This window comes from Cherax quadricarinatus, chromosome 4, assembly GCF_038502225.1.
Source record: "Cherax quadricarinatus isolate ZL_2023a chromosome 4, ASM3850222v1, whole genome shotgun sequence".
In the NCBI taxonomy this organism is placed as follows: Eukaryota; Metazoa; Arthropoda; class Malacostraca; order Decapoda; family Parastacidae; genus Cherax; species Cherax quadricarinatus.
Window position 1 is genome coordinate 14,399,815 of NC_091295.1, and position 19,655 is coordinate 14,419,469.

Consider the following 19,655-nt stretch of genomic DNA (forward strand, 5'->3'; position numbering starts at 1 on the left):
CCCTCGCGCGCTCCTTCGTCGCCTGCGGCTGACGCTGTCTCACCCGCGACGGCCATGACCTATCCCTCGGGGCGTGACCTCGTGTCTTGTGGCGTCACTTGTTCTCTCATGGCGTGATTTATCTTGCGTTTCCGGACCGTATATGTGAGCTGGCCCATAGCGCTCAGGTGAAGCTCTCTAGTAAGAGTTACGAGGTGATCCACCAGGGTGGACCAGTGGTGGACAAGTGGTGGACCAGTGGTGGACCAGTGGTGGACCAGTGGCGGACCAACCCTGGTTACTCTAGCTGCTAAGTGGGACATTTCCTGGGGTGCATTTTCCTTCACGTCAAGCTAATATATTTTTGTACACATCAGTGGCAAAGAGAGAGTGCCTGTGACACACTGACTTTTCTGGTGACCAACACGTGGCACCACCACGTGTTGCATAGCGTCTGTGCACGCACTTTTTCTACACTTCGTTTAGCATGCTTTAAGAACGTCTATGTCGTGAGGGAATTTTTGTTAGAGATCTCTCTAACCCCATCATATTTGTGCCATAGTGCCCTGGCAGTAGAATTGTCTTGATAAACACAGCTGGTATACTCTTCACTCAAGTATAGAAGCTTTAGAACTCAGATACGTAACAAATCACTGTCCATCTTCCCTTCGTATAGTGTACACATCTAGGTTCCTATATTAATTAGTAAGATTATCCGTATTGTGAACTGCAGTTAACCACAGTACACTGTCTTCCATGCTGCAGGCAGGGTTATCTGCTACAAGAAGGGTCAATACTGTTGGCAGGGTCACGAGATATTAAGGTTTATTAAGGTCAGCCTCAAGTTAAGCGTCTTCAAGTATCCAACGGGAAGGCACTCAACAGACTCTTAGACGACCCAGTCACTCTCACTCATCCGCTAGTCATGGTAGCTTATGGCAGTTAACCACTCAAGGAATTTCTCCTCGATTACTCAAAGAATGTTTGTACCAAGCACTAGCTGCTGTGTCTCTCTGTGCCAAACACTAGTCATAGAATCTTTGAACTAATGTAGTTATACCTCTCCTAAGTACATGTTAAACGATCTTTCCACCAGTCACTAGTCGAAGGATATCTTGACTGATCACTAAACCGCTAAACCAGCGGCCAAAGATCATCACTAATCAAAATATTTTGCGGAGACTCGTGTCACAGCATTACTCGACCAGTTAACACGTCGAATAATCCGTACTCTAAAACCCTGACGAAGATCTTCACGTAGTACATGTAGCAGTTGTAGTGTTGTGCTGCAGTCACCTCGAACATATCCATCTTTCCTCTGCAGTGTATCATCGCTTCCTTCTGTTGGTGACTTGAAAGGAAACCTTCTCTCAAGTTTAACAGCCAGATAATGTTTGAGAAAGTATGAGACACCCAAGTACCCTGCACTATATTAAATGCTCATGATGCATTATAACAACACTGTAAGTCAGCAGATTTTGAACGAAATAAGTGAACTTTAAAAGCCAAATCAAACCACAAAAACCTCTACAAGACGGTTCAAGAAGGTGTAAAATGATCAGTTATTAAGACTCAGGTTATCTACGAAGTCAAGTTCAGGAACACACACAAATACAGCCTTCAACTTCATGTACCCTGTTTGTCAATGGCCAGGTGTTGTTAACATTGTAGTTCTGTGACGTATCCTTGGACTCTTAGCGCTTTCAGTGTCGTGTTTTTGTAAAGTGTCTTCACCAGGGCGGCTCATGAACCAGTGTTATAGCCCAGATACTAACCATATTCTGTAGATCTTAGAACTCTGCTTTGTACCTCTCAAGGTGACATCGTCTAAAAAGATTCAACAGGACTTACAACTTCACACGCAGCATACCTAAACGCAACATCTGAGGAAGCTTTGTATTTCTCTCCTGAAAGTGACATCGAAGAATTCTAAGAGCTTTAAGGAGGCGCTGCTCCACTCTCCTGGAAGTAACTGAGCTTCAACGTCGATCTGTTTCTCCTTGAAGTGACATCGTGGAGCAGGTCAAGGAGACTTCCGTGCCATCAGCGTCGCAGTAAAGTCTCTGACCTTCACTTCTGAGCTTCCAGTGGGTGAGTACTGACGTCAGGGCCTGGTATATGTATTCTGACGTAACTCACACAAACACTGCTTGGATTCGTCTCATTGACGTGTGTGGTTCCTACACACACACACACACACACACACACACACACACACACACACACACACACACACACACACACACATACATTCCGATACCTAAGTAAGGAATCTTTCAAGACACTGTACACCGAGTACGTCAGGCCCATACTGGAGTATGCAGCACCAGTTTGGAACCCGTACCGGGTGAAGCAAAGGTTTGCGACAAGGTTAGTTCCAGAGCTAAGGGAAGTGTCCTATGAAGAACGGTTTAGGGAAATCGGCCTGACGACGGCCTCACTCTCCCTGCTAATAGAGCAAGGAGAGATAGGACCTAGTAGCGTTCAGTGAAGAGGAGGGCCAAGAGCTGAGTCTCGACCCCTGCAACTACAATTAGGTGAGCACACGCACACACACACACACACACACACACATACACACACAAACACACACACACACACACACACACACACACAGACCCTGAGCTGCTTTGGGGATTAGCGTGGACGGTTACAAAGCATGGCTTGCTTCTGCAGTGTTTTAAAAACTGAGGTTGGAGAGTTGAAGGAGGAGGTCTTGCTTCTCCAGGAGGAGATTAGGAGGCTGAAGGTCCACCTCAATGGGCCTGGGAGAGAGTGTGAGGTGGTTGGAGATGTGGGGAATGAGGCTTCTAGCAGTGAGGTGCAGTCTGTCTCTCACTGTGAGGAGGCTGTAGGTGGGGAGGTAGCAACGGCTACCAGCAGTGAGGTGCAGCCCAGCACCTGCTACAAGTGGCGAGTTGTTCACAGTAATGGGAGGCGCATCAGAGTAAGGAAAGTTAAGAGTGAAGATCTGAAGGTAGGAAATCGCTTCTCTGTTCTCCAGGATGAATGTACTTCAGTGGCCAGTGAAGGTAAGGGTACTACTGCCCCTGCTAATGAAGGTAAGCGCATTCTTGTGGTTGGTGACTCTCAGGTAAGATATGTTGACCGTGCTTTTTGTAATAGGAATAAGAAGATGAGAGATAGAGTGTGCTTCCCTGGAGCTGGTGTTGGGGACATTGTCAACAGACTGGATAATATCATGTCAGGTAATGGGAACAAGCCCATTATCTGTCTCAGTGCTGGTGGAAATGATATTGGGAAGGGTAGGAGAGAAGAGCTGCTAGATAAGTACAGGTCAGCTATAGATTTCATTAAGTCTAAGGGAGGGATCCCAATCATATGTAGCATCTTGCCTAGAAGGGGAGTAGGAAATGAATGGTTGTCTAGGGCAATTGGTGTAAATTGCTGGCTAGACAGATACTGCAAGGAACTTGCAATCCCATTCATTGACAACTGGAACAACTTTTATGGCAAACATGATATGTATGCAAGGGATGGGGTTCATCTCTCTGGGGCAGGGGTGGTAGCACTTGCAGACTCGATTGAGAAGGCCATTGGTGAAATGCCTATGATTTTAAACTGATGGAAGATAGAGGTATGGGTGTGTGTGGGAAACAAGCAGGTTGCAACACTAGGGTTGGAAACAGTAAATGTATAAAAGGCATTCAGCATGAAGTTATAAATAAAGACAATAGAACAGGTCAGCAAACAAAGGGGGACAGCAGAGGGCAGCAAGGGACTAGCTCCCTTAAGGTTTACTATACTAATAGCAGGAGTGTTAGAAATAAGATAGATGAGCTAAGATTAATTGCAAGTGCAGGAAACATAGATATTATTGCTATAACAGAGACCTGGCTCAATCTGAAAGATAGAGAGATGCCCTCTGAATGTCACATACAAGGCTATAAATTATTCCACACTGACAGGGTCAACAGGAAAGGTGGTGGAGTAGCGATGTATGTCAGAGACAATTTAAATTGTTGTGTTAGACAAGATATTAAATTAGAAGCGTCAGCCACTGAATCTGTTTGGTTACAGCTTCTCGAGGGCCGAGAAAAACTAATTTTGGGTGTGATTTACAGGGCCCCAAATCTTGATAGGGAGTGCAGTAAACTTCTATGGGACGAAATTCGTAAGGCATCTACATACGAAAATGTTGTGCTAATGGGAGATTTCAACTATAGACAGATTGACTGGAGCAATTTGACAGGAAATTTAGAGTCGGGTGACTTTCTTGATACGATCCAGGATTGTTTTTTAAAACAGTTTGTGACAGAGCCAACTAGGGGAAATAACCTCCTTGACTTGGTTCTTGCCAGTAGGGAAACACTAATTAATAATCTTGAGGTTAATGATGAGCTTGGGGAGAGTGATCACAATTCACTCAGTTTTAACATATCATGGAATTCCCCTAATAATGGCAATCAAGTCTCCGTCCCTGACTTTCGCTTGGCTGATTTCATAGGACTGAAAAATTACTTAGGTGGGCTGAACTGGAATGACCTGACTAGGGGTCAGGTAGGTGGTGATGGTTGCCGATATGATGCTTTCCAGGGCATAGTTCTAGCTGCTCAGTCAAATTATGTTCCAAATAGGGAAATCAGATCAAACAAAAATGATCCTAAATGGATGAACAATAGATTAAAATATCTGATTGGTCAAAAGAGAGGCATATATAGGCAAATCAAAAGAGGAGAGGGGCAATTAAGAAATCGATATATTCAGTTAAAGAGAGAAATAAAAAAGGGAATTAGAAAAGCAAAAAGAGATTATGAGGTTAAAGTTGCAAGAGAATCGAAGACTAACCCAAAAGGATTCTTTCAGGTATACAGAAGTAAGATCAGGGACAAGATAGGCCCACTCAAAAGTTCCTCGGGTCAGCTCACTGACAGTGATAAGGAAATGTGTAGAATTTTTAACACATACTTCCTCTCAGTTTTTACACAGGAGGATACCAGCGATATTCCAGTAATGATAAATTATGTAGAACAGGACGATAATAAACTGTGCACTATTAGGGTCACAAGTGACATGGTCCTTAGGCAAATAGATAAATTAAAACCTAACAAATCCCCAGGCCCTGATGAACTGTATGCAAGGGTTCTAAAGGAATGTAAAGAGGAGCTTAGCACACCTTTGGCTAATCTTTTCAACATATCACTACAAACTGGCATGGTGCCAGATAAGTGGAAAATGGCAAATGTGATACCTATTTTCAAAACAGGTGACAGGTCCTTAGCTTCGAACTATAGACCAATAAGCCTAACCTCCATAGTGGGAAAATTTATGGAATCAATAATTGCCGAGGCAGTTCGTAGCCACCTTGAAAAGCATAAATTAATCAACGAATCTCAGCATGGTTTTACAAAGGGGCGTTCCTGCCTTACGAATTTATTAACTTTTTTCACTAAGGTATTTGAGGAGGTAGATCATGGTAATGAATATGATATTGTGTATATGGACTTCAGTAAGGCTTTTGACAGGGTCCCACATCAGAGACTATTGAGGAAAATTAAAGCACATGGAATAGGAGGAGAAATTTTTTCCTGGATAGAGGCATGGTTGACAAATAGGCAGCAGAGAGTTTGCATAAATGGGGAGAAATCAGAGTGGGGAAGCGTCACGAGCGGTGTTCCACAGGGGTCAGTGTTGGGCCCCCTGCTGTTCACAATCTACATAAACGACATAGATGAGGGCATAAAGAGCGACATCGGCAAGTTTGCCGATGACACCAAAATAGGCCGTCGAATTCATTCTGACGAGGACCGTCGGTTGGATAAATACATGAGTAGATGTGGGTGGGTGTGAGTTAGACCTGATAGCTTGTGCTAACAGGTCGGTTGCCGTGTTCCTCCCTTAAGTCAATGTGACCTGACCTGACTAGGTTGGGTGCATTGGCTTAGGCCGGTAGGGACTTGGACCTGCCTCGCATGGGCCAGTAGGCCTTCTGCAGTGTTCCTTCGTTCTTATGTTCTTGTTCTTACACACACACACACACACACACACACACACACACACACACACACACACACAAAGTGCAAAGGTTTGCAACAAGACTAGTCCCAGAGCTAAGGGGTATGTCCAACGAGCAGAGGTTAAGGGAAATCGACCTGACGACACTGGAGGACAGGGGAGATAGGGGGACATGATAACGACATATAAAATACAGAGAGGAATTGACAAGGTGGACAAAGACAAGATGTTCCAGAGATGGGACACAGCAACAAGGGGACACAGTTGGAAGTTGAAGACACAAGTGACTCACAGGGATGTTGAAGTATTTCTTCAGTCATAGAGTAGTCAGGAAGTGGAACAGTTTGGGAAGCGATGTAGTGGAGGCAGGATCCATACATAGGTTAAAGCAGAGGTATGATAAAGCTCACGGTTCAGGGAGAGTGACCCAGTAGCGACCAGTAAAGAGGCGGGGCCAGGAGCTATGACTCGACCCCTGCAAACACAACTAGATGAGTACAACTAGGTGAGTACACACACACCACCCCACAACAAGCCAATTCTCTATAGACAAGTGCTTTTGACAATTAGTAATTACTACTGTTATTACTACTGCGTAAATGTGGGGACATTATCTACTTCGTGACTACCTGTCTATCGTGTGTCAGTTTTCACTAACGGTCTCTTGTGGACGGTCTGGTCTCTTGTGGACGGTCTGGTCTCTTGTGGACGGTCTGGTCTCTTGTGGATGATCTGGTGTCTTGTGGATGGTCTGGTGTCTTGTGGATGATCAGGTCTCTTGTGGACGGTCTGGTCTCTTGTGGATGGTCTGGTCTCTTGTGGATGGACTGGTGTCTTGTGGACGGTCTGGTCTCTTGTGGACGGTCTGGTCTCTTGTGGACGGTCTGGTCTCTTGTGGACGGTCTGGTCTCTTGTGGATGATCTGGTGTCTTGTGGATGGTCTGGTGTCTTGTGGATGGTCTGGTGTCTTGTGGACGGTCTGGTCTCTTGTGGACGGTCTGGTCTCTTGTGGATGGTCTGGTGTCTTGTGGATGATCTGGTCTCTTGTGGATGATCTGGTGTCTTGTGGATGGTCTGGTGTCTTGTGGATAGTCTGGTGTCTTGTGGACGGTCTGGTCTCTTGTGGACGGTCTGGTCTCTTGTGGACGGTCTGGTGTCTTGTGGATGATCTGGTGTCTTGTGGATGGTCTGGTGTCTTGTGGATGGTCTGGTCTTTTGTGGATGGTCTGGTGTCTTGTGGATGATCTGGTGTCTTGTGGATGGTCTGGTGTCTTGTGGATGATCTGGTGTCTTGTGGATGGTCTGGTGTCTTGTGGATGGTCTGGTGTCTTGTGGATGGTCTGGTGTCTTGTGGATGGTCTGGTGTCTTGTGGATGGTCTGGTGTCTTGTGGATGGTGGTGTCTTGTGGATGGTCTGGTGTGGATGGTCTGGTGTCTTGTGGATGGACTCTGGTGTCTTGTGGATGGTCTGGTCTGTCTTGTGGACGGTCTGGTGTCTTGTGGATGGTCTGGTGTCTTGTGGATGATCTGGTGTCTTGTGGACGGTCTGGTCTCTTGTGGATGGTCTGGTCTCTTGTGGATGGACTGGTCTCTTGTGGATGGTCTGGTCTCTTGTGGATGGTCTGGTCTCTTGTGGATGGACTGGTGTCTTGTGGACGGTCTGGTGTCTTGTGGATAGTCTGGTGTCTTGTGTGTCTTGTGGATGGTCTGTGGACGGTCTGGTCTTGTGGATGATCTAGTGTCTTGTGGATGGTCTGGTGTCTTGTGGATGGTCTGGTGTGGATGGTCTTGTGTGATGGTCTGGTGTCTTGTGGATGGTCTGGTGTCTTGTGGATGATCTGGTGTCTTGTGGATGGTCTGGTGTCTTGTGGATGATCTGGTGTCTTGTGGATGGTCTGGTGTCTTGTGGATGGTCTGGTGTCTTGTGGATGGTCTGTTTCTTGTGGATGGTCTGGTGTTTTGTGGATGGTCTGGTGTCTTGTGGATGATCTGGTGTCTTGTGGATGGTCTGTTTCTTGTGGATGGTCTGGTGTCTTGTGGATGGTCTGGTGTCTTGTGGATGGTCTGGTGTCTTGTGGATGGTCTGGTGTCTTGTGGATGGTCTGGTGTCTTGTGGATGGTCTGGTGTCTTGTGGATGGTCTGGTGTCTTGTGGATGGTCTGGTGTCTTGTGGATGGTCTGGTGTCTTGTGGATGGTCTGGTGTCTTGTGGATGGTTTGGTGTCTTGTGGGTGGTCTGGTGTCTTGTGGATGGTCTGTTTCTTGTGTATGGTCTGGTGTCTTGTGGATGGTCTGGTGTCTTGTTGATGGTCTGTTTCTTGTGGATGTTCTGGTGTGTTGTGGATGGTCTGGTGTCTTGTGGATGGTCTGGTGGATGGTCTTGTCTTGTGATGGTCTGGTGTCTTGTGGATGGTCTGGTGCCTTGTGGATGGTCTGGTGTCTTGTGGATGGTCTGGTGTCTTGTGGATGATCTGGTGTCTTGTGGATGGTCTGGTGTCTTGTGGATGGTCTGGTGTCTTGTGGATGGTCTGGTGTCTTGTGGATGGTCTGGTGTCTTGTGGATGGTCTGGTGTCTTGTGGATGGTCTTGTGTCTTGTGGATGATCTGGTGTCTTGTGGATGGTCTGGTGTCTTGTGGATGGTCTGGTGTCTTGTGGATGGTTTGGTGTCTTGTGGATGGTCTGGTGTCTTGTGGATGGTCTGTGTGGGTCTGGTGTCTTGTGGATGGTCTGGTGTCTTGTGGATGGTCTGGTGTCTTGTGGATGGTCTGGTGTCTTGTGGATGGTCTGGTGTCTTGTGGATGGTCTGGTGTCTTGTGGATGGTCTGGTGTCTTGTGGATGGTCTGGTGTCTTGTGGATGGTCTGGTGTCTTGTGGATGGTCTGGTGTCTTGTGGATGGTCTGGTCTTGTGGATGGTCTGGTGTCTTGTGGATGGTCTGGTGTCTTGTGGATGGTCTGGATGTCTTGTGGATGGTCTGGTGTCTTGTGGATGGTCTGTGTGTCTTGTGGATGGTCTGGTGTCTTGTGTGATGGGTGTCTTGTGGATGGTCTGGTGTCTTGTGGATGGTCTGGTGTCTTGTGGATGGTCTGGTGTCTTGTGGATGGTCTGGTGTCTTGTGGATGGTCTGTTTCTTGTGGATGTTCTGGTGTCTTGTGGATGGTCTGGTGTCTTGTGGATGGTCTGGTGTCTTGTGGATGGTCTGTTTCTTGTGGATGATCAGGTGTCTTGTGGATGGTCTGGTGTCTTGTGGATGGTCTGGTGTCTTTTGGATGGTCTGGTGTCTTGTGGATGGTCTGGTGTCTTGTGGATGGTCTGGTGTCTTGTGGATGGTCTGGTGTCTTGTGGATGGTCTGGTGTCTTGTGGATGGTCTGGTGTCTTGTGGATGGTCTGGTGTCTTGTGGATGGTCTGGTGTCTTGTGTGGATGGTCTGGTGTCTTGTGGATGGTCTGGTGTCTTTTGGATGGTCTGGTGTCTTGGGAATGATCTGGTGTCTTGTGGATGGTCTGGTGTCTTGTGGATGGTCTGCTGTCTTGTGGATGGTCTGGTGTCTTGTGGATGGTCTGGTGTCTTGTGGATGGTCTGGTGTCTTGTGGATGGTCTGGTGTCTTGTGGATGGTCTGGTGTCTTGTGGATGGTCTGGTGTCTTGTGGATGGTCTGGTGTCTTGTGGATGGTCTGGTGTCTTGTGGATGGTCTGGTGTCTTGTGGATGGTCTGGTGTCTTGTGGATGGTCTGGTGTCTTGTGGATGGTCTGGTGTCTTGTGGATGGTCTGGTGTCTTGTGGATGGTCTGGTGTCTTGTGGATGGTCTGGTGTCTTGTGGATGGTCTGGTGTCTTGTGGATGATCTGGTGTCTTGTGGATGGTCTGGTGTCTTGTGGATGATCTGTTGTCTTGTGGATGGTCTGTGGATGATCTTGTGGATGGTCTGGTGGTCTTGTGGATGGGTCTTGTGTGTCTGGTGTCTTGTGGATGGTCTGGTGTCTTGTGGATGATCTGTGTCTTGGTGGTCTTGTCTTGTGGATGATCTGGTGTCTTGTGGTAGGTCTGGTGTCTTGTGGATGATCTGGTGTCTTGTGGATGGTCTGTTTCTTGTGGATGGTCTGGTGTCTTGTGGATGGTCTGGTGTCTTGTGGATGGTCTGGTGTCTTGTGGATGGTCTGGTGTCTTGTGGATGGTCTGGTGTCTTGTGGATGGTCTGGTGTCTTGTGGATGGTCTTGTGGATGGTCTGGTGTCTTGTGGATGGTCTTGTGGATGATCTGTTGTCTTGTGGATGGTCTGGTGTCTTGTGGATGATCTGGTGTCTTGTGGATGGTCTGGTGTCTTGTGGATGGTCTGGTGTCTTGTGGATGGTCTGGTGTCTTGTGGATGGTCTGGTGTCTTGTGGATGGTCTGGTGTCTTGTGGATGGTCTGGTGTCTTGTGGATGGTCTGGTGTCTTGTGGATGGTCTGTTTCTTGTGGATGGTCTGGTGTCTTGTGGATGGTCTGGTGTCTTGTTGATGGTCTGTTTCTTGTGGATGTTCTGGTGTGGATGATCTGGTGTCTTGTGGATGGTCTGTGGATGTCTTGTGGATGGTCTGGTGGATCTTGTGTGGACTGTCTGGTGTCTTGTGGATGGTCTGGTGTCTTGTGGATGCTCTGGTGTCTTGTGGATGGTCTGGTGTCTTGTGGATGGTCTCGTGTCTGGTGTGGACGATCTGGTGTCTTGTGGACTGGTCTGGTGTCTTGTGGATGGTCTGGTGTCTTGTGGATGATCTGGTGTCTTGTGGATGGTCTGGTGTCTTGTGGAGGGTCTGGTGTCTTGTATATGGTCTGGTGTCTTGTGGATGGTCTGGTGTCTTGTCTTTTGTCTTGATGGGTGTCTTGTGAATGGTCTGGTGTCTTGTGGATGGTCTGGTGTCTTGTGGATGGTCTGGTGTCTTGTGGATGGTCTGGTGTCTTGTGGATGGTCTGGTGTCTTGTGGATGGTCTGGTGTCTTGTGGATGGTCTGGTGTCTTGTGGATGGTCTGGTGTCTTGTGGATGGTCTGGTGTCTTGTGGATGGTCTGTTTCTTGTGGATGTTCTGGTGTCTTGTGGATGGTCGGGTGTCTTGTGGATGGTCTGGTGTCTTGTGGATGGTCTGTTTCTTGTGGATGGTCTGGTGTCTTGTGGATGGTCTGGTGTCTTGTGGATGGTCTGGTGTCTTGTGGATGGTCTGGTGTCTTGTGGATGGTCTGGTGTCTTGTGGATGATCTGGTGTCTTGTGGATGGTCTGGTGTCTTGTGGATGGTCTGTTTCTTGTGGATGGTCTGGTGTCTTGTGGATGGTCTGGTGTCTTGTGGATGGTCTGTTTCTTGTGGATGGTCTGGTGTCTTGTGGATGGTCTGGTGTCTTGTGGATGGTCTGGTGTCTTGTGGATGGTCTGGTGTCTTGTGGATGGTCTGGTGTCTTGTGGATGGTCTGGTGTCTTGTGGATGGTCTGGTGTCTTGTGGATGGTCTGGTCTTTTGTGGATGGTCTGGTGTCTTGTGGATGATCTGGTGTCTTGTGGATGGTCTGGTGTCTTGTGGATGGTCTGTTTCTTGTGTATGGTCTGGTGTCTTGTGGATGGTCTGGTGTCTTGTTGATGGTCTGTTTCTTGTGGATGTTCTGGTGTCTTGTGGATGGTCTGGTGTCTTGTGGATGGTCTGGTGTCTTGTGGATGGTCTGGTGTCTTGTGGATGGTCTGGAGTCTTGTGGATGATCTGGTGTCTTGTGGATGGTCTGTTTCTTGTGTCTTGTGGATGGTCTGGTGTCTTGTGGATGGTCTGGTGTCTTGTGGATGGTCTGTTGTCTTGTGGATGGTCAGGTGTATTGTGGATGTTCTGGTGTCTTGTGGATGGTCTGGTGTCTTGTGGATGGTCTGGTGTCTTGTGGATGGTCTGTTTCTTGTGGATGATCAGGTGTCTTGTGGATGGTCTGGTGTCTTGTGAATTGTCTGGTGTCTAGTGGACGGTCTGGTGTCTTGTGGATGGTCTGTTTCTTGTGGATGGTCTGGTGTCTTGTGGACGGTCTGGTGTCTTGTGGATGGTCTGGTGTCTTGTGGATGGTCTGGTGTCTTGTGGATGGTCTGGTGTCTTGTGGATGGTCTGGTGTCTTGTGGATGGTGTTGTGTCTTGTGGATGATCTGGTGTCTTGTGGATGGTCTGGTGTCTTGTGGATGGTCTGGTGTCTTGGGAATGATCTGGTGTCTTGTGGATGGTCTGGTGACTTGTGGATGGTCTGGTGTCTTGTGGATGGTCTGTTTCTTGTGGATGGTCTGGTGTCTTGTGGATGGTCTGGTGTCTTGTGGATGGTCTGTTTCTTGTGGATGGTCTGTTGTCTTGTGGATGGTCTGGTGTCTTGTGGATGATCTGGTGTCTTGCGGATGGTCTGTTTCTTGTGGATGGTCTGGTGTCTTGTGGACTGTCTGGTGTCTTGTGGATGGTCTGGTGTCTTGTGGATGGTCTGGTGTCTTGTGGATGGTCTGGTGTCTTGTGGATGGTCTGGTGTCCTGTGGACGATCTGGTGTCTTGTGGACTGTCTGGTCTCTTGTGGACGGTCTGGTGTCTTGTGGATGATCTGGTGTCTTGTGGACGGTCTGGTGTCTTGTGGATGGTCTGGTGTCTTGTATACGGTCTGGTGTCTTGTGGATGGTCTGGTGTCTTGTGGATGGTCTGGTGTCTTGTGGATGGTCTGGTGTCTTGTGGATGGTCTGGTGTCCTGTGGACGATCTGGTGTCTTATGGACGGTCTGGTCTCTTGTGGACGGTCTGATGTCTTGTGGATGGTCTGGTGTCTTGTGGATGATCTGGTGTCTTGTGGATGGTCTGGTGTCTTGTGGATGGTCTGGTGTCTTGTGGATGGTCTGGTGTCTTGTGGATGGTCTGGTGTCTTGTGGATGGTCTGGTGTCTTGTGGATGGTCTGGTGTCTTGTGGATGATCTGGTGTCTTGTGGATGGTCTGGTGTCTTGTGGATGGTCTGGTGTCTTGTGGATGGTCTGGTGTCTTGTGGATGATCTGGTGTCTTGTGGATGGTCTGGTGTCTTGTGGATGATCTGGTGTCTTGTGGATGGTCTGGTGTCTTGTGGATGATCTGGTGTCTTGTGGATGGTCTGGTGTCTTGTGGATGATCTGGTGTCTTGTGGATGGTCTGGTGTCTTGTGGATGATCTGGGTTGGGCATACTGGGTGTCCTCGGAGGGTTGGGGATACTGGGTGACCTGCGACAGGACAGTGTTGCGTCACGCAGTACATCACCCACACGACACTACCCACTCAACACTCAGCTTATCTCCTCCTCACACAACATTACTGTGAATACATAAATATAATAATTAGACATGACATGAGTATATATAATTAATATGGGCTGGAGGGATTAAGTTATTTTACGGAATTTGACATAGCAAGTAACAAAAGGTATTTGGGCATAAAATTACGTTAATTTAATGTAATTGATAATTATTAAGGACGTGACAGAGCGTCAGCAATTACATTACAATGACCACTTATGTGTTTTATACTAATAGAATAAGGTTGGATTCTGAGAGCCCACCTCATGATCCTAGCATTTTTACTCTTCATAGTGTTTATGTAGGTGAGTGGATTGTGGTCTGAGAAAAACGTTAATTTTAAATGGGGAAGTGCCCAAATACACGTCAAAATGTTCCAAGGACACCACAAGAGCTAGAGCCTCTTTCTCAATAGTGGCATAATTTTTCTGGTGTCGTTTAAGCTTAGATGAATAGTAACATATAGGATGGAGAATGTCAGTGGATGTTGACTGTTGGAGCAGCACAGCACCCACTGCATAGCCACTCGCATCTATATGTAAAAAGAAGGGAAGATTGAAATTAGGACTCAACACTGGAGCAGAGGAAAGCAGATGCTTCAACCTTTTGAACAAATCTGAACAATGTCTAGTCCAGATAAACTGAACTTTGCTACTAGAGCTCATAGTGAGAGGTGTAGGTGGAGGTGTGTGTGCTGGCTTGCCTGTCACTTGACACACGTGGCAATGTCGCACATGATCAGCTACTGTTTCCTTCATCTTTGGCCATGTAAAATGTTTTGCCAGTTTACCGAGTGTCTTCTTGACACCCAAATGTCCTCCTATGGGACTATTGTGAGCAAAATCAATGGCTTGTTCACGAAATGTAACTGGTAACACTACGAAATGCTTGACTGTGGTGGAAACACTATCAGCTGACAACTTACATGTATTTTTCTCCATCAGTACACCGTTACTATAATAGTAACAATTATCGAGATCCTTTGCTTCACTCTCAGTAACTGCTATATCTCTCAGTTTTTCCAGTGACTGATCAACAAACTGATCCTTGATTAAATCATCATGAGTAAGAAATTTAACGTCAGTTGTGTCTTGACTAGGTTGATGACCGGGGGGAGTCAGTGTTAATGATCCTGGGCGCAGAGCGTCACTAAACAACATATTCAACCCCAAATCATTGTCATCCACTAACTCAACAGGAGACAAGGATGGTTGTTGAATCTTTGACATAGCTCTAGTAATTGTGCTAAGAGGAAATAAAATAGGTTTCTCTCTACAAGCTTCAATGGCATAATTATCATCAGTGTTGTTATCAATCACAAGTGGTTCTTTACATATACCAGCATGAAGGATATCGTTCCCTATCAACAAGTCCACTGACCTGATGGGAAATACACCACTGGATATACCCACTGAAATATAACCAGTATAATAGCTTGTTTCAATATAAACTTTGTGCAGAGGCACTTTTATAACAGCCCCTCCATAGGCTTCTAACAATACATCTATCTTGCAATAGGTATCGTCAGTTATGGGCAGTACATCTTCTCTTAATAACGTGAGATAACTGCCAGTGTCTCTGAAAGAAATTATCTCAGTTAGATGTGATTCGTCAAATCCTACTTTATCTCTCGAAAAGTAAGGACTCATCGCTGAACGAATCTTTTCGTCAGATACACTTTCTGACGCTAGTCATCTATCCTGAGTAACATTATCTAAAACAGTAGGGGTGGCCCGGTGGCCTGGTGGCTAAAGCTCCCGCTTCACAGAGGACACGTTTCCTTACACCTGTTGTCCTGTTCATTAGGTACCTAGTCGATTTGGGTCGGTTAAGGACCCCAATTTGTTGCTCGGAAGAAAAATCCGAACGATACGATCAGAGGTTGAGTGGGCTCGGAAGAGGATACGCCAGCCGCACGACTGTATCTCGTATCTCTTTCTAACTTATAGCAATACTCTCTAGCATGTCCTTTTCTGTTACAATAGGTACATTTAACTTTCTTCTTCTCGATATCAGATTTCTGTCTAGCCACAGAGACAGATTCAGGATTGTGAGTTTTCCTGGTAAAGGTACGAGAAGTTACAGTAGCAGGTACATCAGGCCGGCAATGAGCAGCTGATTTAGGTTGCCAACTTCTAGGACAATCTTTAGTTACCTTGTTTCTTTGTGTTTTAGTACGTACAAGTTTGTGAGAAATCTCGTAATTGTCTGCTAATGCTGCAGTTTCCAGAATATCCGAGGTAGTATGATCGATCAGATATTCTTGTATGTCAGCAGACATACAGTTGTTAAACTCTTCGTGTAGTAACAACTGAACAAGACTGTCGTAGTTGTTACACTTGGCAGCTCTAGACCATCTCTCAAATGCAACTTTTTTCTCACGAGCAAACTCTACACAAGTTTGATCTTGTCGTCGTTGTAACGTACGAAATGCTCTTTGATAACTTACAGGTAACAAGTTATACGTCTCTAGAATAGTTTGTTTGACAGCGTCATAACTAATGTACTTGGTAAATGGCAAAGCTGCAGTACAGGTTTGAGCTCTTCCCGTCAAAGCAGTATGCAACAATGTTGCCCAGTGCTTACGTGGCCAATTCATAGCACGTGCCTGGTTCTCAAACACATCAAAATATGTGTCTAAGTCACTTTCAAAAAACTTAGGAACCATGGATGCAGCTTTCTGCACATTAAATGTGTCCTGTGATCTATCAGTCTGTTGTCTTAACAGACGAACATTTTCTCTTTGGAAATCTTCTTCGTTCAATTTCCTCTGTGCCTCTATTTGTGCAGTCTGCAACATAAGGAGGCGTTCAAACCTCTCAAACTGTTCCTGAGAGATAGGACCAGTGGGTAATGGAGGAGTAGGGAAATTAACATGTCTTTCTGGACTGTCCTTAGGTCGGACACTTCGTCCAGCCGTCTCTAGAGAGTCTAGATCTGGTCTAGGATAAGTAGATACAGGTGTATCATACACTGTACTAGTATTAGGCTGTGTCATACTACCAGCTATACTCTGTACTATAGTGTCAGTGAAGGAAGGAGCGAGCGAGAACTGATCTACACTAGGCTCAGACACTAGGCTCACTTCTGCTCTAGTTGCTCTTTCATCTTCATCAAATAGAGTCATACTTCCTAATTGTGACACTAGGCTTTCTGAATCTGAATCATAATCAGACATCTCTGTATGAGCAGGAAACAATATATCTTTAATTAACGCTCTGACAGTTTCTGCGGTGTAATTCCTGTTATACGTCACACCGAGATATTTGGCTACTTGCCAACACGTCTGAAGTTTTAATGTACTTAACTCAGACAAAGTCAGAGTATCAATTAACTGTTTCACTTTGGCATACATCACGAAAATAATTGTACTACGAGAGAGTGATTATGGGAAACTATAATCCTAATAGGAATTTTAGTGTTGGTTGTCTTAGAGCTAGAACTCATAAACAGTATTTCCATCTCCTTGGATCAAGAGACTCAGGTACATACATCCACCTGGTATGTTGTACAAGACTAAACTCAAAGTCTTCAGATTAGGAAAGTACTCAAAGTGTTTGATCATAGAAGTACTAGTATGTCAAACTGGACAATTTCTCCAACACCTTGGATCAAGAGCCTCCCGGACAGGCCCCCATTTGTTACAAAAAACGCGATTCTAAAAGCTTAGAGATCTCCAGTGAATACTAGAAAGGACTGCCCTTCTAGCATCCAGCCTGTTACTGGGTTTTCATAACAAGTAGTCAGTATCCTTGTCCAATTATCCATTAGAATTCAGTATTATTCAATAGTGCTTCAGGATTACAACTGGTAGGCTACTAACTAGAGAAATTAAAATTTAATAAATTTATTAAGTCTAGAGGTATATTATCAAATTAAATTAATCACAGCAATCAAAATAAAATCAATCTCTCGAGTTCAATATTATTGTGCTGAAAGCACATATCACATTTATAATTCTTAAGTACCGTCTGGTACATTAACATTTAATAAGATATTACAAATATGTACAAGTAAGTGTGTATGCGTGTAAGTGCTCTAAGTAGTTCACTATGTCTCACGACTCGACTAGACTTAAACAAGTGACTGACAAAGTCCTCACATAAACTAACTTCTTGACCGACTGGCAACCAGAACAGTCTGCTTGAACAATGAAAAGAATGCTAAGCCCAATAGCCATATAACAAGCGACTGCGACACAATCAGGATCAAGGAGATAATATAACGACACTAAGTAGGGACCATCAGCAGATCCTCCACAAAAGTTACAAAACTCCCATACTACTGAATCTAAGTTCAGCATAGGAAAAACCCGACTGTGACAATACACAGAAACCAGTACAAAATTAGGTCAGAAGCTATAGCTAAGGACCTGAGATGTTCAGAGTGTCTATGTGACACACAACCTCAGTACAACGTCGAAAATCACTAAGTCTATACAATGTTCTGTGAACAGAGTTCTACAGAACTAACAAGAATAATGAGACAGACAATCTGTCCAACCACCAAGCGAGTCTAGAGCAGACTGAATACTTCACGAGAGGTGAGGACACCCCCCCCCTCGATCACGTGATAGCCCCGTGGACAGCACAGCTCAGAAGCCGGCAGTATAACGAGCGACAAGCGATAATTACAGTAGTTTGACAATCAAGACTTGAACTGAGCACATATTATGTACATCCTAACAACATAAGCTACGTCAAATAACAATATAAGGCAATACATTTGCGATTTAGCTATTATCGCAAATATAAGCAATATAAAATTATATGAAAAGATAATATACATTATATATATACATAATAATCATTGTAACCCATTCAGGGGTTGCAACACCCCCCCCCCCCCAACACGACAGACGGTCGCACTAGGAGTTGCATTAATGTCTTTCACATTATTACTGATTACTCATATCAATACAATTTAATATAAATATTAATCAAAGTCTCTCTTGTGCCAAGCACTTCTACAATTTCACAGCGTCCGTCACTAGGATATGCCCCTAGTACTAAGGCAGTACACAGTATCGTATCTCTGCATACTCGTGGTTATGTACATCAGTGTAGAGACAGGATAGTGCTGACAAGGAGGGCACGTTGAGGCTCGATCATAGTAGAGGAGACTGCATTCCACTCTTAAGTAGTGGTTGTGGAATGTGAGGCAGTATGAACATCTGGGGATACTGGGTGTCCTCGGAGGGTTGGGGATACTGGGTGTCCTCGGAGGGTTGAGGACAATAGGTGTCCTCGGAGGGTTGGGGATACTGGGTGTCCTCGGAGGGTTGGGGACACTGGGTGTCCTCGGAGTGTTGGGGATACTGGGTGTCCTCGGAGGGTTGGGGACACTGGGTGTCCTCGGAGTGTTGGGGATACTGGGTGTCCTCGGAGGGTTGAGGACACTGGGTGTCCTCGGAGGATTGGGGATACTGGGTGTCCTCGGAGGGTTGGGGACACTGGGTGTCCTCGGAGTGTTGGGGATACTGGGTGTCCTCGGAGGGTTGAGGACACTGGGTGTCCTCGGAGGATTGGGGATACTGGGTGTCCTCGGAGGGTTGGGGACACTGGGTGTCCTCGGAGGATTGGGGGTACTGGGTGTCCTCGGAGGGTTGGGGATACTGGGTGTCCTCGGAGGGTTGGGGATACTGGGTGTCCTCGGAGGGTTGGGGATACTGGGTGTCCTCGGAGACTTGAGGACACTGGGTGTCGTCGGAGGGTTGGAGATACTGGGTGTTCTCGGAGGGTTAGGATACTGGGTGTCCTCGGAGGGATGGGGATACAGGGTGTCCTCGGAGGGTTGGGGATGCTGGGTGTCCTCGGAGGGTTGGGGATACTGGGTGTCTTCGGAGGGTTGGGGATACTGGGTGTCCTCGGAGGGTTGGGATACTGGGTGTCCTCGGAGGGTTGGAGATACTGGGTGTCCTCGGAGGGTTGGGGATACTGTGTGTCCTCGGAGCGTTGGGGATACTTGGTGTCTTCGGAGGGTTGAGAATACTGGGTGTCCTCGGAGGGTTGGTGATACTGGGTGTCCTCGGAGGGTTGGGGACACTGGGTGTCCTCGGAGGGTTGGGGATACTGGGTGTCCTTGGAGGGTTGGGGAGACTGGGTGTCCTCGGAGGGTTGGGGATACTGGGTGTCCTCGGAGGGTTGGGGATACTGGGTGTCCTGGAAGGGTTGGGGATACAGGGTGTCCTCGGAGGGTTGGGGATACTGGGTGTCCTTGGAGGGTTGGAAGTACTAGGTGTCCTGGGAGGGTTGGGGATACTGGGTGTCCTCGGAGGGTTGGGGATACTGAGTGTCCTCGGAGGGTTGGGGATACTGGGTGTCCTCGGAGGGTTGGGGATACTGGGTGTCCTCGGAGGGTTGGGGATACTGGGTGTCCTGGAAGGGTTGGGGATACTGGGTGTCCTCGAAG

At 46.6% G+C, this 19,655-nt stretch overlaps 1 protein-coding gene across 1 annotated transcript in view; it reads left to right on the forward strand.

The window, feature by feature from the left end:
• Nucleotides 1–1,115: 1,115 nt before the first annotated feature.
• The window catches only part of LOC138854038 (uncharacterized), a 744,329-nt gene continuing 725,789 nt past the window's right edge, over nt 1,116–19,655 (forward strand). The window contains exon 1 of the mRNA XM_070094644.1: nt 1,116–2,070. The gene's annotated coding sequence lies outside the window, so the exon portion shown is untranslated. The remainder of the gene's footprint in view (nt 2,071–19,655) is intronic.